This window comes from Pinus tabuliformis, chromosome 4_1 (assembly GCF_031772625.1).
Source record: "Pinus tabuliformis cultivar Carrire ecotype Pingquan chromosome 4_1, CPIR1, whole genome shotgun sequence".
NCBI classification, from domain to species: Eukaryota; Viridiplantae; Streptophyta; class Pinopsida; order Pinales; family Pinaceae; genus Pinus; species Pinus tabuliformis.
In genome coordinates this window covers 580,313,221-580,333,643 of record NC_142303.1, presented here as the reverse complement: position 1 = coordinate 580,333,643, position 20,423 = coordinate 580,313,221, and positions in this window count along the sequence as shown.

The following is a 20,423-nucleotide window of genomic DNA, read 5'->3' as shown; positions in this document are numbered from 1 at the left end:
CCAAATGAGGAAAAGTCCTCTTATATTTATACACAACGTTGGTGGGTGAATAGATGCGACTGTTGGGCTTCTGAGCCTACATGAGTTGTAGGTCGGCTTGATAATAATTCCATAATCAAAATAAATTCATATCTCCATGAATACTTATCGGAATTGGATGATTTTTATATCAATCCTACACCTCTCTACGAGAGGAATCTAATAAAAATATTATTAGCCATGAATAAGATGACCCACATGAACGTTTGCCCTGGTTGCCAATTTTAACATTTCCTCTATCTAAATATGTTCTTGCAACTCTAGTTTTACATAAGGCCCCATCTCAGTACAACTATATAGAGTATAAAATTTATCTAAAACTTTTTTTTGAAAAATTTCATGTTATAACATTACTTTTTATTTAACAAATTATTTTTATATTTATTTGAACATTGGACATTTTCCATTCTTAAATTTCAAATTTGAATGCATAAATGGTTTCAATACCTTGAAAAAATCTCTAGGTATTTGGATTATGTAGACTACACACTTAAAATTGCAATTCAAATAAATATTTTCTAGATTTCAAATAAAATTAATAAAAAGATATACAAAAAAGGGGCCAAAATGTAGAATAGTAAGACTACTTGAAATGTTTCAAGCATACAAACTTTTTTGTCTTGATTGGTTTATATAATACATACATAATTTTTTATTAAACTATATATAATATATACATAGTCGATATTGAAATATTTTATTTATAAATCACATTGGTCACATTAAAGTGTTTTTTAGTTATTAATATATTTTAAATATATTATGTGTTGTACATTAAAATATTCTTTTGTTTTTTTAAAGTGTAAAATTTTGGGCATTGGGTATCTCCCGAGGAAGAAAGTCAACTTCCCTCTCAGCCCAAAGCAAGAGAGAGTTTGTTGGTACTAGGAAAGATATCAATATAGACTCACCTAAGAGTGCAACAATATTACTCTATTATAGAGGGTAAACATGTCAAATTATGAGACTTCAACTAGGGTTTGCATAATAACAACTAGTCCGCCCAAACACCTAAGCTAAAATCAATGGACATATTAAAATGTTTTATTTATGAACCATATTATTATTTTTAATTAATACTAACATTTTTTAAATGTTCCCTCCCCCGGGATCAAGGTGATCTATGCATTAGATTATGGCCTCGAGATTGGGTTTCTCCCTCCCATCACTAGATGTGCGTATTAATGGTAGGAAGTGATACAACCTACTCCCCAAGATGACTTCATGCAAGTGTGACTCCCTTCCATGATCTTTCCCATACGAATTTGTTCCTCCCTTCCTGATATGAATAAGGTGGTCGACCACTTGTTTAGTTAACTTAGCAAGTCAAGGAAGGAGAGGGGGAGCCATTATATCATGTAGTTGAGTAGTGGCAAGTTCATATGGATGGTATGGAAACATTTAGTCTGAGAGTGCTAGAGTATCATTCCAGATAAGATTCAGAAATAATTCATTTCCTTTCTTCTAAAAAAATATAGTGTTTCATTCATATGGGGCATCTTTTGTGTCCTTGGATCTCCTGTTACAAACTCTTTCAAATATGAGGTTCGAAAGCTTGGCGCAAGTACTCGCCTAGGCTTGGTAGTGGTGGAAAAAGGAAGTTGGCTTGGGTCCAGTGATTGTCCTCAGTGTATGGTGCTCATATATTGGGTAACACTCTCTTCTTTGTTCTTCTTATTGCATGCGTCGTTATTCAAGTGTTATCTCGTTCTGTTGCATTGTGAGGTTGTTTTTGGGCTGAGGAAGTGCCTCTCCTACTCTTTGGAAGGTTCATTTTGGTTTCACACTTTTGTTGGTGCTCATTACATATTTATTTAGTTAGGTTATTATTTTTTGGTGGATGAATTTTATGCATCTTAGGAAGTCCCATCGGTGTTTTCTGAATAAAGGGGTGAACTGGGTTGTTCTAGTGTGCAATGTGGGGTGTGGGTATGGGAATTCTCTAGTTAAGTGGGTTCAATTGTTGGTGGAAGATGTGATTTTTATTCTTGATAATCGTTGGGCCCATGTTCATGTAATATTTTTTCTTTACTCAAGCTTAATGCGATCATTTAGAAGCATGGTTGTCTTTCTGATAAAGAAATTCATGTTGTAGGGGTCTCAAGCTTGGCCCATAAGTGCTGTGTGGAGGCTTGGACCAAGGATGTTCTTTTAGAAATCCACGTGGTGACTCCTCCATCCCATGAAAGGACATTTGCAAGTTAGAAGCTTGATTTTCTAAGGAGTGTGTTGCTTAGTCTAATGTTGAGGTTTTTTATGAGGCATCCCACTAGCTTCCTAACCCTAGTCACACAAAGGGAAGATAGAATCAGTATTTAGAGTTAGTCACCCTTCATTGGTAGCTTAATATTCTATTAGGATGTGTCCTATATGAGAATCATGAAGATTTAAACCATATCATCTCTTTCTCGAATGAAATTTAGAGGAATCAATGGAAGGTTGAGGAAAGTATGAACAAGCTAGATGCTTACTTGGCTCACATGGAAAAAACATCTTGTGTGAGTTTAAACTTGAAGAGCCTCTTGGTGCAAGGGAAGATTATCTAGCCATGATGCGCTCTTAGGATTCTTGTTCTATACATGATGTAATGACCTTTGCTAAGTATCTAGTTTACTATTGGTTTTTTCTAGATGACATTAGTTTTGTTTATGCTAGATTCATGGATATTTTTCATACTACCTCCCACCTATGGTTTCATTTATGGGGAGGTGGGACTGATAAGGTTTTTGGGAAAATTTTCTATGTAATGCGTATATTTCACACAATGTAATTTTACTTACAAGAAAAAAATATTTTTTAAATGTTCCATATTATTTTTATACTAAGAGTAGAATGAGTTAAATGTATTCCTTTGACTACTTTTATTACAAAGTAGTTGAATTTTTGCATCAAGAGGCCCATCCTATAACATAGTGTGAGGGAGATGTGTTAATCCTTCCATGCTCAACCTGAAATTGATACCTATCTCTTTTAGAATAAAAAAAATTACTCTCTAAATAAAACATAAATAATCTTATTGGAGTGAAAAGGGACTATTTTAACTAGACAATTAGGGTTGTCCTACATCCCTCCTTTTGGAAGTCATGTATCTATTACAACAATATCTTCCACAAAATATAGGAGGTATTACTAATACATTGCACTTTTAGTTTGTAGGCGTTAAGAGTGACATTCTTCTATCGCGTCTAGTTCTATTTAATCAATAAACGATTGATCGCATGGTAGCAAGGATGGAAGGTGAAGGAATTGAGACACAGAATGGGGGCATCACTACCATTGGAGTGGCGGTGAAGAATGGGGGTTTATTATTTAAATTGTTGAAGCGTATCCCTCTTCCCTTCAGCTCTATGGACCATGATGGAGGAATTAACTTTGCAATTCATTCCACATGGGCTACTTCCATAATGATATGTCTCTTTACCCTCTGTATTTTCTAGAAGTTGTATTGTTGTTTCCATGATCTACCTCTTGTATGGGTTGGCAGGTGTAGGTTTTTACCCCGTACAGAAATTACCTGCATACGAATTCTAAAACACATAAAATAAACAATGCGGGGGCTCCAGCCCCCCTCTAACGCCCTAGTTAACTACGTGGGCTAGTCGTGGAAAGAATATAACACAACCCAACGTTCTCCCACTTGTTGTTTTCTTTCCACAGGGGGTGACAAGAGAGCTTAGTCATTTTTCCAACCCTGAAACACCCATTGTCTCTCTACACCAAGAGAACTTCTCAGAGCTCACAGATTTTGTCAATGCATCTGCAGTATTCTTCAAAGTGTCCACCTTTACCAGCAACACCTTTTTGTCTTCTATCATATCCCTCACAAAGTGATATTGAACATCAATGTGCTTTGTCTTTGAATGATATGCAGGGTTCTTTGCCAAGAAAATTGCACTTTGGCTATCAAAGTCTATCCTTATAGCTCCCTGTACTAACCCCATACTTGAACACAATCTCTGCAACCTGTTGAAGCCTCGAAAATTGGGTCGACAACAAGGGGGATACCCGCCCGGTCCGGACCTTGGTTGGCAGCTCCTTATCCGTTTGGTATAGCGGGTCCGACTGGGGATAATGGGACCAGTTTCCCAATCTAAGGGCGTGTGTGTGTGCAGAGTTGGATGATGTTGATCTAAGAGTTCTAATCTGAGCTACTTTAATCTAATTCTATGCTATTGTAATCTAATGAAAACAGCACATCTAATCTATGCTAACCCGGGATGTATTTCTTCTATTATGCGATCTAAAGATATTTCAAATAATAACTGGTAATAAAGATCACTCAGCTATCATAAGAATGGAAATCAATTAAGATGAACCACTTTGCATAAAAAGTTAGGCAAAACAGTTGTGAACAGCATATCGCATAATAAGTTATTCATATATCAAACATAAATAAATGGCTCCACCGTACAAAAGTGCCAAATGGTAACTCAAACATTCATGCAATAACATATAAACAACTAAAAACTGTATATCACTTTAAAGAATACAAGCAGAAATGGTCAAGAGATAAAAGTACCATTTATGACTGGTCCTACTCATAAGCTTCAAGCAACAATGATTCATCTCTCCTTGTTCTAATATCTACCAAGAGTACAGAAGTGCAACATCAGTAGCAGATATCAAATGCAAACATCAATAAACCTTGATCCATTCATTCACCAAAACCTCCTCTGAGGGTGCAAAAGTGCATGTTCTAAGGACAAGTTTTTGACAAATTTCTGGACCCTTCTCTAAATGCATGAGAAGGGTTTAAATACTGCTAACTAAATAACTTAATTACATAAATTTAGGATACGGTTTAAATGACTGCCCTTTATCTAAGCAAACTTATTTCTAAAAATTGAATCTAATTCCTAACTATTTCTGCATTTGCTCCTTAATGTTGCGAGCATTCAACATTTGCCTGGGAAGAGTCGGCCGGTTGTTTTCTGCTTTTGCTTGAGCTACGCAAATAGAAATGGCAAGCGCTGGCACCACTTTTTAGTAAACTAGAAGATATTTTTGGGAATCATCCTCTGGATGGGTGAATTTACTGCGTATATACTTGGTAACAACCCAAATTTCTCTCAAATTCCTTCTGCTTTTGCTATCCCGGTTTCCGGACTCGTGGATGACTAAGCAAGTTAGGGACTTTTCTTTCTGAACAATTTTCTTAGTGATGCGCAATTAGTGCTAGGCGCTAATCGTGCATCGAAAACTGCCACCGTTCTTTGATCCGGGCCTTTCTGGTGTGTTTTCCGCCTTTAGCGCTTTTTCCTTTACCGGGCATAAGCTTCAGAATTTTGTAAACATGCTGCTTTTGTGAGCTTTTGACCTTGAGTGTCGAATCGCCTATTGATATCAGCATCTGTTCAGTAATACTCTAAAATCTGCATTTCTGTTGCATGTGGTATCCGTTTATGAGGACATCTCTTCTCTGTTCTCCGAGCATTGATGCTTTCCCTTTTTCCTTAGATGTTTCCTGCACATTGCTTCATGTTGTTTCCTATTTTTCATTCCTGCAGTTCACGCAAAGGAAAAGAGTAATGATAATAAATTGTGACACGAAAGCTCTAAGCTCTACGAATGTATAAAATCATGACACCCATAGTGAACTGACTCTTTGAAAAACACAAAACTGTCCTTCATGAATACTTTGGCGTACATTCATTAATTTCTTTTAAGGCGCGCGCCCAATTTTTGGTTTAGGGACAACTTTTCTTGAATGTTGAGCCGAGGAAAATTTGCGATGGGTGATTTCTACGACTCGCATCGCAGCATCGCGGATCACATTATCAAGATGTGTCATCGCAGAGTTTCCTGATCAGTTTATCACAGAATTACGTTATCGCGTTGTCGCAAGATCGCAGCATCACGTTTATCGCAAGATCGCAGATCGCAGATTGTTGCAACTTGTTAAGTTATTGTGTGTTGTTTATGCGATGTCGCATATCGGCCATCAGAGATTTCTTCAGATCTTCATTTATGGGCACTTCTTAATGTATGCGATGCGATGAATTTCGCGTCGCTTCTTCGCAGTTTTTTATTGTGCTCATAAAGAAATGTTTTACTCTTCTCCGTGTGATGTATTTTTAAGAAGTATAATACAAAAAAAAATTATTAAAAAATTTTGATTTTTTTACTAAGGGTCCCCACTTGTTTAGTGTTATTGCTAATACTAAAGAAGGAGGGGGGTTGTTGGTGGCCACAACAATGGCGATTCACTTGGAAGAACCAGTTATCTCTGCTTTTCTATTGAATTTTTTAAACTTCCAAAACGGAAAAATTTTCATAAATCTAAACTTTGTTATGGACAGATAGAGTACATTATGCCTTATTCTATCAATGATATTTTGTTTCAACCTCTTTCTATTCTAATTGTTTGCTTCCTCAGGCTTGTCCTTGTATTTATATCAGCCATTACTTGGTCTTGTAAAGATAAAATAAAGTCTTCTCTGTGTGCTAGCTTTAAAATATGCTCGTTTGTCGTAGGTAGAGCCTCTGCTGCCAGCAGGCGTCCATAGCCTCGACAGGGTTACCTGTTACCCAGCAATGATCCTTTATCCTGCTTAAGGTTATCTACAACCTTCAAAGAAAAATCCACATTGACACTTTTTCCTTTTTTATTCTTAAAGAACAATGTCTTGGTTTGGTAGCCAAATTATGACACAGTCATTCACTTGATTTACACTTTTGCTGAACAAGCTGGCTCGTGATGAGACCCCTTGTCTTTTGATTTCAACAATCTTGAGTCATTGCCCTGTTTTGATGGACAGTGTTTGGCAAAGTCAGCAAAGTTATAATATCTATGATCATGATAAGCCGGCTCGTGATGAGACCTCTTATTCTTTGAGATATAGTGTTTCTTGGATTGTCCCTCTGAATGCTGCGATTTTCTTTAACAGGGAGGAAATCATTGTTTTCCTTAAGAAAGCTCTGGACGACAATAATAGAGTTTGAAAACAGTAGTTTTACAGAGAATCTTTATTTTGTTATTAACACCTTTCATTGTGCTGATATAAAACAATTTCTTCGCTAAAGGTTTCTTTCATCAAATTTTTTGAAGTTGAAACCAGTATCATATCTAGGCTAAAGTTTTTAATTGTATTTGTCAATAATAAAGATCAGATTTTCAAAAATTTTCTATTTATACAAGCGAAAAGCTCAAAATCTGAAAGAGAATTGGTGTCTTTTCGTGAATACCGGTAGCGACCATTTACAACTGGTTTTATTATGAAAAAGAAAAGAAAAATAAAACTATTCTACAAAATAGAAGAATAATCTTCTATGGAAAATATATTTTAAGGATTTGTCCATTAACAGGCAAAGAATCCCTTTTACCTGCTAAATCCTGTAAGACAAACATTGATGGACCTATGACTTCAACAATATGAAAAGGACCAAGCCACATCTTTTGAAATTTTGTATGTTTGCCCTTTTCTTCATGAGCCTTATCCCATTTTAAAACTAAATCTCCCATCTGAAAAAATTTTCTGGTCATTATGTTTGAATCAAAAGAGGATTTTATTAGCGCTTGATGATGAGCATGGGTTTTCTTAGCTTGTTCTCGTTGCTCTTCTAATTTAATTATTTCCATTTGTCTTAGTTGTATGGAGGAAGTAGGTACTTCATCAATGTATTGTATTAAAGACAAAGAGGGAATGACTAAGTGAGTTGGAAGAACCACTTCTTTCCCATAAACTAAATTAAAGGGGGAAGTGCCGATCGAAGCTTTTTTCGTTATTCTATCTGCCCATAAAGCATTTACCAAAGCTTTATGCCAATTCTTTTGGTTCTGGTCAACTGTTCTTTTAATAATCCTGATTAGGTTTTTATTTGTTGACTCAGCTAACCCATTACCTTGCGGATAGTAATTGGCCGAATATTTTAGTTTGAACTCTCTTTTAAGTGCAAACTCAGTCATTGCATTTCTAGAAAAGTATGATGCATTATCAAACATTAAAGCCGTTGGCAATCCAAACCTAGTGATTATAAATTGATCTATGAATTCGATAATATTTTCAGAATTAGCTGTCTTGAGAGGAACTGCTTCTACCCATTTAGTAAAATAATCTGTTGCCATGAGGATGTATATATGCTGCTTAGAAGAGTGAGGAACGATCTCACCTATTATGTTCAAGCCCCACTGACTGAATGGTTGCTCGATGTTTACCGGTTGTAGTGGTAAGGACGGCTTCTTTTGTCTTCCAGCAGTAGTTTGGCAGACTTGACATTTCCTCACGTAACTGTGTGAATCTTTGAACAGCGTAGGCCAGTAATATCCTGCACGTAAAATTTTATGTGCAGTAGCATCTCCAGCATAGTGTCCGCCTGCTGGTCCATCGTGGAGTTCCTGCAAAACTTTTTCAGCTTCAGTTTTTTCAAGACATCTAAGAAAAACAGAATCATAATTCTTTCTAAAAAGAATATCATTTATGAGCTGATATTGTTTAGCTTTCAATCTCAGAGCTCTTTTCTTAGTGTGATCCAGGTGTGATGGAGCATACCCGTTCTTAATATAATAAATGATATCAGCATACCATGATTCTGCATTGTTTAGGCTTACCTCATACATTTGTATCTCTTCAGATGAAATTTCAGAGATTTGCGATGCTCCAGCCAACATTTTGCAGAAGCCTTGACCTCTTACAATGTTTGCTGGTTTAATCTCAAGGTCGTATTCCTGTAAAGCAGTGATCCAATTTGCTCTTTTCTCGCCCATATCCTTCTGTACTAGAAGATTTCTTACCGCTGGAAACGGTACTATGATCTTAGTATGGGTTTTAAGTAAGAAAGGTCTGAAATATTTGACCGCTTTGAAAACAGCATAGGCTTTTTTTCCACGTCTGAGTAATTGAGTTCAGCACCTTGTAAATTTGAGCTAAAAAATGCAATTGGAGCTTTCGTTTTTCCTTGATTTGCTTGAGTTAGAATCGTAGCATATGATTTCTCTGAGGCAAATGTGTATAAAACAAAAGATTCTGAAAAATTTGGGGTCGCTAAAGATGGAGCATTAATAATAGCTTGTTTGATCAGGTTGAATGCTTTATGTTCATCTTGACCCCATTTAAAATTTGAATTCTTTTTAATCATGGTTTGCAAAGGAGACACAATTCGTGAAAAATCTGGGACAAATCGCTTTATAAAATTGATTTGACCAAGGAAAGATTGCATGGCTTTTTTATTATGACGTAGAGATATTTCAGATATTTCTTTGATTCTGTCAGGATCAATGTGAATACCGGATTTTGACACTATGAATCCTAGAAGTTTTCCTTCACTTAATGCGAAAAACGATTTCTTTGGGTTAAGTGAAATCCCATACCTTAAACATCGTTGAAAGATTTGTTTTAAATCTTTGAGATGGTCGCTTCGCTTCTTGGAGTACACTGTTATATCATCCAAATAAATTACTACAGATTTATTGACTAAACCTTTAAATGCGATGTCCATGGCTCTTTGAAATGTAGCGCCGACATTAATCAAACCAAATGGCATCTTCTGATATGCATATGTGCCCCATTTAGTTCTGAATGTGGTTTTCAACTAATCATCGGGATGCACCAGCACTTGATTATATCCTGAAAATCCGTCCAAGAAAGACATCAGTTCTGAGCCTGCTACTGCCTGTAATATCTGTTCCATAGGTGGAAGAGGAAAATTGTCTTTTTGACAGGCTTTGTTAAGATTCCGAAAATCGATACAGATTCTAATATCTCTGCTTTTCTTTCTAACGGGTACCATATTGGAGACCCATTTGGAATGTCTGACAGGGAAAATTATTCTGGCTTTTAATAACTTACTTAGCTCAGTTTTTATCTGATTTTCTAAATTGGGGTGGATCTTTCTCAGTTTCTGTTGGACAGGTTTTTCGTTGTCAATCATAGGAATAGTATGTTGAATGATAGAAGTGTCGTACGTCTTCAGCTCATCGTAATTCTAGGAAAAAACATTTTTATATTGTCTCAAAAGATGAATATAAGCTAGTTTTTCTTCAGGGACTAGGCCTATGCCTAGATTAACGTTTTGTGGTTTATCATCGGTTCCTAGGTTTACTAATTCGTAGTTCAGAGTTGGACTGTAGAGCTTTGAATTGGTAGACCTTTTAAACCGATTTTTCAAATCGTATAAGTCTTCTAACTTAACCACTGATTTCGGTATAGCATTATCAGTGCTATTTTGTTGTATTTGTCGATCATGATGGTCTTCGTCAATTATCTTATTGGAGTAGGATCCTTTAGAAGTGAGGAAATTTACAATATCAAGATCGTCATTGAATACTCTCCAATTTTTAATGTTGTCAGGGATGGACGGTCTAAAGATTAATTCTATTGAGAATCTATCTGGACTAAAATCTTCGGAGGGAATAAGCCTAGAGGCTACGTTAGCCAAAAGGTCTGCGCTTGCGTTTTGGAGTCTCGGGATTGAAGAAATATTAAATGATATGAAATGCTCAGTCAGATCTTGTACTAAAGATTGATAGTGTTTTAAATGACCTGATAGGCAATGTATAGTGTTACATACCTGTTTGATGATAATCTCAGAGTCTCCGAAGACTTGTAGATACTTGACGTTTAACCCGATTGCTTTGTATAGGCCTAGCACCAAGGCCTCATATTCTGTTGTATTGTTTGTGCAATTGAATTCGAGTCTACACGTAAGCATGGTCTTGTTTCCTTCTGGACTAATCAAAGCGCATCCTGCTCTTGCTCCTTCGTTAGATTTAGAGCCATCGAAATATAATTTCCAAAACAAAGATGTATTTACAGGTTTATCTACAAAATTAACACACTTTGAACTATCAGTTTGGGAAAAAATTTCGACTTGGGACAAAACTGAATTTTCTAAGTAAGGTGATGTGTGAGCATTGAAATTACCGAGAAAAGAATCTACCGAGTAATTGCCTATGATACTGTTGTTATACGATACTGCTTCATTTTCTCCCTCTAATTCAATTCCTATGTACTTCTGGTGTAACTCTTGTTCAACCTTTATTTGATTCGGTTTACCATTGTAGGGTAACCACATGTGCGACCAGTCGGTTGCAAAGTATCCATGGAGTTTCTCGAACCAATCCCTGCTAAGAATTAAGCCATAGAATTCTGGGATATCAGCCACTAGAATGTCAATAACCTGACATACCTTCGGGTTAGATGAAAATCTTATGGTTACTTGATTAATTTCACCAATCACTTCGACTTGAGATCGATCAAGCTGAACTATGCGCACTGCGGATTTTTGTGGTTGAACATTTAACTTAGCACATATTGATCTGGGTAAAATATTCGATGAAGCACCGGAATCTACCAAACAATTGTGCACATTTTTATTGAAAATTTCATAAGTGAGAAGAAACGGGGGAGTGTGAGATCTTGATCTTCCTCCAATCAAGGCGATATCATTTGGATCAATCTTATTGATCGCGTTAGTTGGAGGTCTTCCCATGTTGTGGGAAGCTTGAGAGAGTACAGCGGTAGGCAAAGGTACAATAGGCACGGCATGTAATTCTTTCATCATTATCTTCTGTTGATGCTTCAATTTGCTCAATTCATAAAGGGTAATATTATCCCTAGTCTTTTTCATGTCATCAATAATATTGTACTCCATTTCATCCGACACTATCAGTGTTTTTGATGGAGTTGTTTGATCTGCTTGGACTGGGCTAGATTGAGTCGCTTTAGTGGTTGTTTTCTTTGTTGCGACTTTATCTTTTGTTGTAGGGCTTGCGCTCTTCTGCTTAGGGGTAGTTTGGGGAGGATCAAGTTGATTTTTTCTTCGTGTGCTAACCGGAAATACTTCTTGATCTTCTTCTTGTGGGAGGATGAAATCCCACATTCCTTGTAATTCCACAACTTCGTCATCAGTCTGCCCTTCAGTGGCACTTTCTTCTTCTTCCTCTTCCTCAATTTCAGCATTGGAGATGGCATTGGGTGGTTTTGCATCTGTTGAAGGACCTCTTTTAAAAGCTCTGTAGGGTTTTTTTAAAGAAGTTTCTGCTACTTGTTTTTTTATGTCAACCATCTCATTAGACATGGTCTTTAATACTTTCTGCAATCCTTCCAAATCGAAAGGGTCTTTTGTTTGTATCTTCTTGGAGTCTTCCTTGAAGGTGACTTTTTTAGACTTACGTTCCTCTATCGCGGATCTCTTTTCCAGGGCTATTATGTGTTTCTCTACTGCTATCGCCTCTGTCATGTTTTCAACTAAGGTTGTTTTATTTTCTCTATCCGCGAAGATTGCTATGTTTGATGGTAAAGCAGTAATATACCATTCACATCGTACTTCTTCGCTGGGTTGGGAAGCAGTGGGAATTTTGTTGAGAATTTTATTGAACCGTAAATCGAGATCTTTGATAGGTTCTTTAGCTTGGGCATTAAGATTGGATAGGTCATTGATTAATGTTGCCGTTGATCTGTCATCACCAAACTTGATAAGGAATTGATTCTGGAAGATACCCCAACTTGTGATAGACCTGGAGGGTAATGAAAAATACCATGACCCGGCTGTCCCTTGCAGTGTATAGGGAAAAATCCGAACAACAACATCTTCGTTAGTAACTCCGTTGAGATTGATAGAAAGCATGAAATTGTTTATGTGTTCTTCTACTAGCATGCCTGCTTCTGGATTGAATTTGGGCAGCCATTTCTCAGGATGGGCCGGTATTTGACTCAAGGGCACAGGCATTAAAACTTCCCCAGGGTTGTTCCATGGAGACTGGGCCATCGTTGAGCTGCTAGTAGAGAAAAGTGCAGAAGATGATCTCTGTGGCTGGGAAGATGAGGATACTATGATCGTAGATGATTGAAGAGGGGTTGTGGGAGTTCCGGTAGACGAATGGATGATGGTTTGGAATGGAGGTGTGGGTGGTTGACTTCGCGGTGAGGTAGTTGAAATGGGCGATGTAGACGAAAGAGTCTCACTGTCAGACTCTTGTGGTGATTTCCTCGCTCTTTTCCTGGTGGGAAGAGGCAACTCAGTTGGCTGGATGCCAAATTTTTCACTCTTTAACCTGGTTAGGGGATGAGCAGGATTGTACTGCGAAGTCACACTGCTTTGAGATTTATCAGACCTCTGAGGAGAAATGGAAAATCCCTGAAGTTTGTGAATCAGAGATTCAACTCCAGGAGGTTTAATGGTAGATTGGTCTGAAATATCAAGGTGTGTAGCAACGATTGATACTCGAGTGACTTCTGACTCTGGATTTAAATATACTGGAGAAGTCGGGGGAGATGATGAGGGCGATTTACTCTCAGAATGGTATTTAGATTTTGATTTAGGTGCCATTCATAGTTCAGGCCCTCCTTCTAGCAGCAAATATGTTGAAGCCCCGAAAATCGGGTCGACAACAAGGGGGATACCCGCCCAGTTCGGACCTTGGTTGGCAGCTCCTTATCCGTTTGGTATAGCGGGTCCGACTAGGGATAATGGGACCAGTTTCCCAATCTAAGGGTGTGTGTGTGTGCAGAGTTGGATGATGCTGATCTAAGAGTTCTAATCTGATCTACTTTAATCTAATTCTATGCTATTGTAATCTAATGAAAACAACACATCTAATCTATGCTAACCCGGGATGTATTTCTTCTATTATGCGATCTAAAGAGATTTCAAATAATAACTGGTAATAAAGATCATTCAGCTATAATAAGAATGGAAATCAATTAAGATGAACCACTTTGCATAAAAAGTTAGGCAAAACAGTTGTGAACAGCATATCACATAATAAGTTATTCATATATCAAACATAAATAAATGGTTCCACCGTACAAAAGTGCCAAATGGTAACTCAAACATTCATGCAATAACATATAAACAACTAAAAACTATATATCACTTTAAAGAATATAAGCAGAAATGGTCAAGAGATAAAAGTACCATTTATGACTGGTCCTACTCATAAGCTTCAAGCAACAATGATTTATCTCTCCTTGTTCTAATATCTACCAAGAGTACAGAAGTGCAACATCAGTAGCAGATATCAAATGCAAACATCAATAAACCTTGATCCATTCATTCACCAAAACCTCCTCTGAGGGTGCAAAAGTGCATGTTCTGAGGACAAGTTTTTGACAAATTTCTGGACCCTTCTCTAAATGCATGAGAAGGGTTTAAATACTGCTAACTAAATAACTTAATTACATAAATTTAGGATACGGTTTAAATGACCGCCCTTTATCTAAGCAAACTTATTTCTAAAAATTGAATCTAATTCCTAACTATTTCTGCATTTGCTCCTTAATGTTGCGAGCATTCAACATTTGCCTGGGAAGAGTCGGCTGGTTGTTTTCTGCTTTTGCTTGAGCTACGCAAATAGAAATGGCAAGCGCTGGCACCACTTTTTAGTAAACTAGAAGATATTTTTGGGAATCATCCTCTGGCTGGGTGAATTTACTGCGTATATACTTGGTAACAACCCAAATTTCTCTCAAATTGCTTCTGCTTTTGCTATCTCGGTTTCTGGACTCGTGGATGACTAAGCAAGTTAGGGACTTTGCTTTCTGAACAATTTTCTTAGCGATGTGCGATTAGCGCTAGGCACTAATCGCACATCGAAAACTGCCTCCGTTCTTTGATCCGGGCCTTTCTGGTGCGTTTTCTGCCTTTAGCGCTTTTTCCTTTACTGGGCATAAGCTTCAGAATTTTGTAAACATGCTGCTTTTGTGAGCTTTTGACCTTGAGTGTCGAATCGCCTATTGATATCAGCATCTGTTCAGTAATACTCTGAAATCTGCGTTTCTGTTGCATGCGGTATCCGTTTATGAGGACATCTCTTCTCTGTTCTCCGAGCATTGATGCTTTCCATTTTCCTTACATGTTTCCTGCACATTGCTTCATGTTGTTTCCTGTTTTTCATTCCTCCAGTTCACGCAAAGGAAAAGAGTAATGATAATAAATTTTGACACGAAAGCTCTAAGCTCTACGAATGTATAAAATCATGACACCCATAGTGAACTGACTCTTCGAAAAACACAAAACTATCCTTCATGAATACTTTGGCGTACATTCATTAATTTCCTTTAAGGCGCGTGCCCAATTTTTGGTTTAGGGACAGCTTTTCTTGAATTCTGAGCTGAGGAAAATTTGCGATGGGTGATTTCTGCGACTCGTATCGCAGCATCGCGGATCGCATTATCAAGATGTTTCATCGCAGAGTTTCCTTATCAGTTTATCAAAGAATCACGTTATCGTGTTGTCGCAAGATCGCAGCATCGCGTTTATCGCAAGATCGCAAATCGCAGATCGTTGCAATTTGTTAAGTTATTGTGTGTTGTTTATGCGATGTTGCAATATGTGATGTCGCATATCGGCCATCGGAGATTTCTTAGGATCTTCATTTATGGGCGCTTCTTAATGTATGCGATGCGATGAATTTCGCGTCGCTTCTTTGCAGTTTTTTATTGTGCTCATAAAGAAATGTTTTACTCTTCTCTATGCGATGTATTTTTAAGGAGTATAATACAAAAAAAAATATAAATTTTTTTTGAATTTTTTACTAAGGGTCCCCACTTGTTTAGTGTTATTGCTAATACTAAAGAAGGAGGGGGGTTGTTGGTGGCCACAACACAACCAAACTGCTTCCTTGCTTGCATGAGTGGCTACCATGTATTCTGCCTTTGTAGTTGATAGTGCCACTACAGATTGTTTCTTACTCATCCAACTGACTGCACCTCCAAATAGGTTAAACACATACCCACTTGTAGATCTTCTCTGATCTAGATCTCCAACCCAGTCTACATCAACAAAGCCACGAATATCCAAAATTATGTCCAATCCTGATCTTCCTTAGTAGCACAAACCATAATCACTAGTGCCACACAAATACATGAAAACCCACTTCACTATTGTCCAGTGCTCCTTCCCTAGTTTTGACATAAACCTGCTCAATACTCCCACTGCATGTGCAATGTCTGGTCTAGTATAGACCATTGCATACATCAGGCTACCAACTGCACTTGCATATGGAACACGGGACATGTCCTCTTCCTATTCTTGTGTCTTGGGACACTGTTCAGCAGATAACCTCACACCTACGGGAATAGGAACCTTCACTTGTTTACTATCCTGCATATCAAATCTCTACAGTATTGTCTCAACATACTTTCTCTAGTTTAACCAGAGCTTCCTCTTTTCCTGATCTCTTTTAATTTCCATGCCCAAAATATAGTTTGCAGCACCAAGATCTTTCATGTCGAATTTGGAGGACAATTGGGTCCTTAAATCCTGGATAATTTCTTTGTTATTTCCAACCAGCAACATATCATCCACATACAAGACCAGATAAATAACACAGTCACCAATTAATTTAAAATACACACAGTGATCTGCTTTACTTCTGGTGAAGCCAAGTCCCTATATAAATGTATCAAATTTCTGATACCACATCCTTGGTGACAGTTTTAACCCATATAGAGACTTCTTTAACTTGCATACCAGTTCTTTCTTACCCTTCACCGCAAATCCTTTAGGTTGCTTCATGTATATTTCCTCTTCCAGATCCCCGTGAAGAAATGTTGTCTTCACATCCATTTGTTCTAGCTCAAAATCAAAAGCAGCAGCAACAGATAAAAATAATCTAATAGAAGTTACCTTGGCAATAGCAGAAAGAATATCACCAAAATCAATTCTCGACACCTGGGAATAACCTTTTGCTACCAATCGAGCTTTGTATTTCTCCACCTTTCCTTTTGTATTTGTCTTCTTCTTGCACACCCATTTGTTGCCAATGGGTTTCCTTCCAACCGGCAACTCCACCAGATCCCAAGCCTCATTTTTGTGCAAAGATGCCATTTCATCAACCATGGCCTCTTTCCATAGTTTTTCATCCTATGAATCTACTGCTTCCTTCAAACTTCTAGGATCATCGTCAGTAATAGATAAAGAAAAAATTGAAGAGAAAGCAGATGGACTATACCTTTCTGGCTACCTTCTTTCTCGAACTGATCTTCTCACAACTGGAGTTTGTGGCTCATCATCTTCTGATTCCTCCTCTATTGTAGAGTCTGATTCTTCCTCCTTAAGCTAAAACTCTATCTTCTCAGGTTCCTTTGGTTGGACTTCATGTTTAATAACATCTTTTACCTCTCTGAACACCACATCTCGGCTGTACACAACCTTCTGTGTGACTGGGTTCCAAATCTTATAACCCTTTAAACCATCCTTATACCCAATAAAGATCTACTTTTCATATTTACTATCAAACTTGGTTTGTTTCTCCTTTGGAACATGTGCATATGCATCACATCCAAATACCCTTAGATGTGAAAGAGAGGGTTTCTTACCAGTCCATACCTCTTGTGGAGTCTTATCCTCCAACGCTGTTGAAGGTGACCTGTTGACCAGGTAACATGCAGTATCCACTGCCTTTGCCCAGATTCCTATCCTAACCCGGCACCACTGAGCATGCTTCTTTCCCTTTCCATCAATGTCTTATTCATTCTTTCTGCAACTCCATTTTGCTGAGGTGTATATGGATTAGTCTCCTGTCGTGCTATACCACACTTCTAACATAATTCTTCAAATTCCTTGCTGCAAAACTCTCCACCATTATCTGTCCTCATCGCCTTTATCTTCTTCTCTATCTAATTTTCCATGAGAGCCTTAAATTCTTTAAACATGTCAAAGGCTTCAGATTTCATCTTAAGAAAATATATCCATGTATTCCTTGAGAAGTCATCTATAAATGATACATAGTACACAGACTTACCCAGTGATGGAACCTTCACAGGTCCAAACACATCATTGTGCACAAGCTCTAATATCTATTTCTCCCTCTTACCACTAGAGGGGAAACTCACTCGATTCTGCTTTCCATATACACAATTTTCACAGAAATCAAAATCCATAGAGCTATTACTCATACCTTCTACCATACCTTTACCATGAAGTATTCGAAGGCCTTTCTCTCCAATATCTCCAAGCCTTTGATGCCACAACATGTTCTTCTCTCCAGAGACCACTAGATTTTCTGCTCCACTTTTAGGAACCATAGAGCTGTTGCACCCATCAATAACAATGCTACCTTGCAGCTTATACAGAGTTCCAATTCGAACTCCCCGCATCAATACTAGTGCTCCCCGAACCATTTTGCAAATATCCTTCTCGAACACTATTTTTACACCTGCATCATCCAGCTTGCTTACAGAAATCAGATTTCTGGCCAATGCAGGAATATGCAGAACACCTGGAAGTGTTCTAACCCTTCCACCTTGCAACTTCAACTTTACTTTTCCACGACCAATGATTCTAGCCTTCCTACCATCCCCTAAGAAGACATCACCACCATCGTATTTCTCATACTCGCTGAACCACTCTCTATGGAGAGTGAAGTGAAAGGATGCACTTGAATCAATCAACCATGCTTCATGATCAACATGTGTACTTGAAGAATCCAAGTACACATCCCCACCTTCATCTGAGGTGGTTTTTGCCTCTGCAGAAGCAGCCTCATCAAATCCCTTTCCTTCGTCAGGAGCTTTAGATTTACAGTCCCTTTTGAAGTGGCCTTCCTTTCCGCATTTCCAACACACCACCTTTACAGGTTTTCCTAGAGATTTAGATCTCCCACTTGATGAGTTATTTTTGTTTCTTTTCTGGGACCGTCCTTGTACAGACAAGGCATCACCATTCTGACTCTCCATATTTTTCCGTCTCATCTCCTCCGTCAGTAAGGCTGAGAATATTTCATCAAAATGCAAGGCAGTTTCATTGCTACCTATTACAATAACCAGACTATCCCACGAATTTGGTAGAGAACACAACAAATTTATGCACTTATCTTCATCTAAAATTTTAATATCAACAGATTCTAACTGACTTACCACAGTATTAAATGCATTCAGATGCTTTGTCACCGAGTCTCCATCTCTCATCCTTAGGTTATACAGCATTTTTCGTAGGAACAGTTTATTCACCAGAGACTTAGACTGGTACAAAGTCCCTAACTTATCCCACAAAGACTTCACCATAGCTTCCCCTGATACATTCAACAATACTAAATCTGAGACACACAATCGTATTGTGCTCTTTGCCTTCCGATCCAACTTCTTCCATTCTTCATCGGACATTCCCCCTGGTTTAGTACCTAGATCTACCATGATCCACTAATCTTTATCCACCAACAGATCCTCCATCTTGAGTTTCCACAACTCAAAACTATAACCATTAAATTTCTCGATCTCTATCTTTCCACTACACGCCATCTTCTTTCACCACCAAAGTCGATCTCCCACTGAACAGGGTCTACCACAGGCTCGAGCGAAACCCCTCAGCAACAAAGGCGTCCCCTTGAAGCCAAAAATAGCTCTGATACCAAATGTAGATTTTAACCTCGTACATAAATTACCTGCATACGAATTCTAAAACACATAAAATAATCAATGCGAGAGCATAACACATAAAACACATATACATATATATATTTTCCCCTCGATCCCAAAACAGGGACTACCAGCTTCAGTTTTAATTATGTTCCTTTCAATGTTATAATACATATTTATACATGCTGAAGCATCCAATACCATGGATCGAAAACCATCGCGTCCAAAAACATGTGTGAAAATCATGCACAAAACCATAGGTGGGTCTGCCCATCCTAACATAGGGTCCAAAACTAAAATTTTCAGGGGTGTTTCCCTGGACCCCATAAAGTGGGGTTATGGGTATGCCTCAAACCCCTTGTGACCCTCCCCCCACTACACAATCGGCGCAATAATGGGAGGCTCTTCCCCTCCTCTAACCCCCCGGTTAACTACATGGGCTAGTCACAGAAAGAATATAACACAACCCAACAACAGGGATGAATGATTACATATAAGTTGCATTTTTGTAGGTTGGGATGCCCTCTCCATATATTACCCTCAGATCTGAGTAGATCTAATTGAAAAAACCCATTTTTTCTCCTTCATTGTGGTTGGTGGGAATGACCAAAGAATTGAATCTACTTGAGGTTAATAAGGGAAAGGTGATTTTTTTGTATATTTTTGAAAATGCTTTGAATGGGACCTTAACGTGATTTTGGGTGTTGGAACAATATTATGTGGAAGACCTAATGCAGATGTTGGAGAAACAGTTATTGATCCCAGTAGAAATGCAATGGAATTTATGTGAAGGGAAAAAACTAGAGGTTTTTACTTACATGTGTGATTATGACATAACTAAGAACTCCACTATTATATTTCTTTTAAGGTTTCATGGAGTTGCCTTGGGATCTAGGAGATCAAATGATTTAGTTTCTTACAAGGATGCAACTCGAGGGACAGGTCCCATTATAATGGAATAATCAAATTTAAGTCCAAGACCTTATGCTGTTGAAAAATCAGAATAAGTACGAGATCTAGAAGTAAATCTAAAAGATGTAAATAAACTCTTCTTTGCTCTTTAATCAAGGGATGTGATTTGTAGTTTTA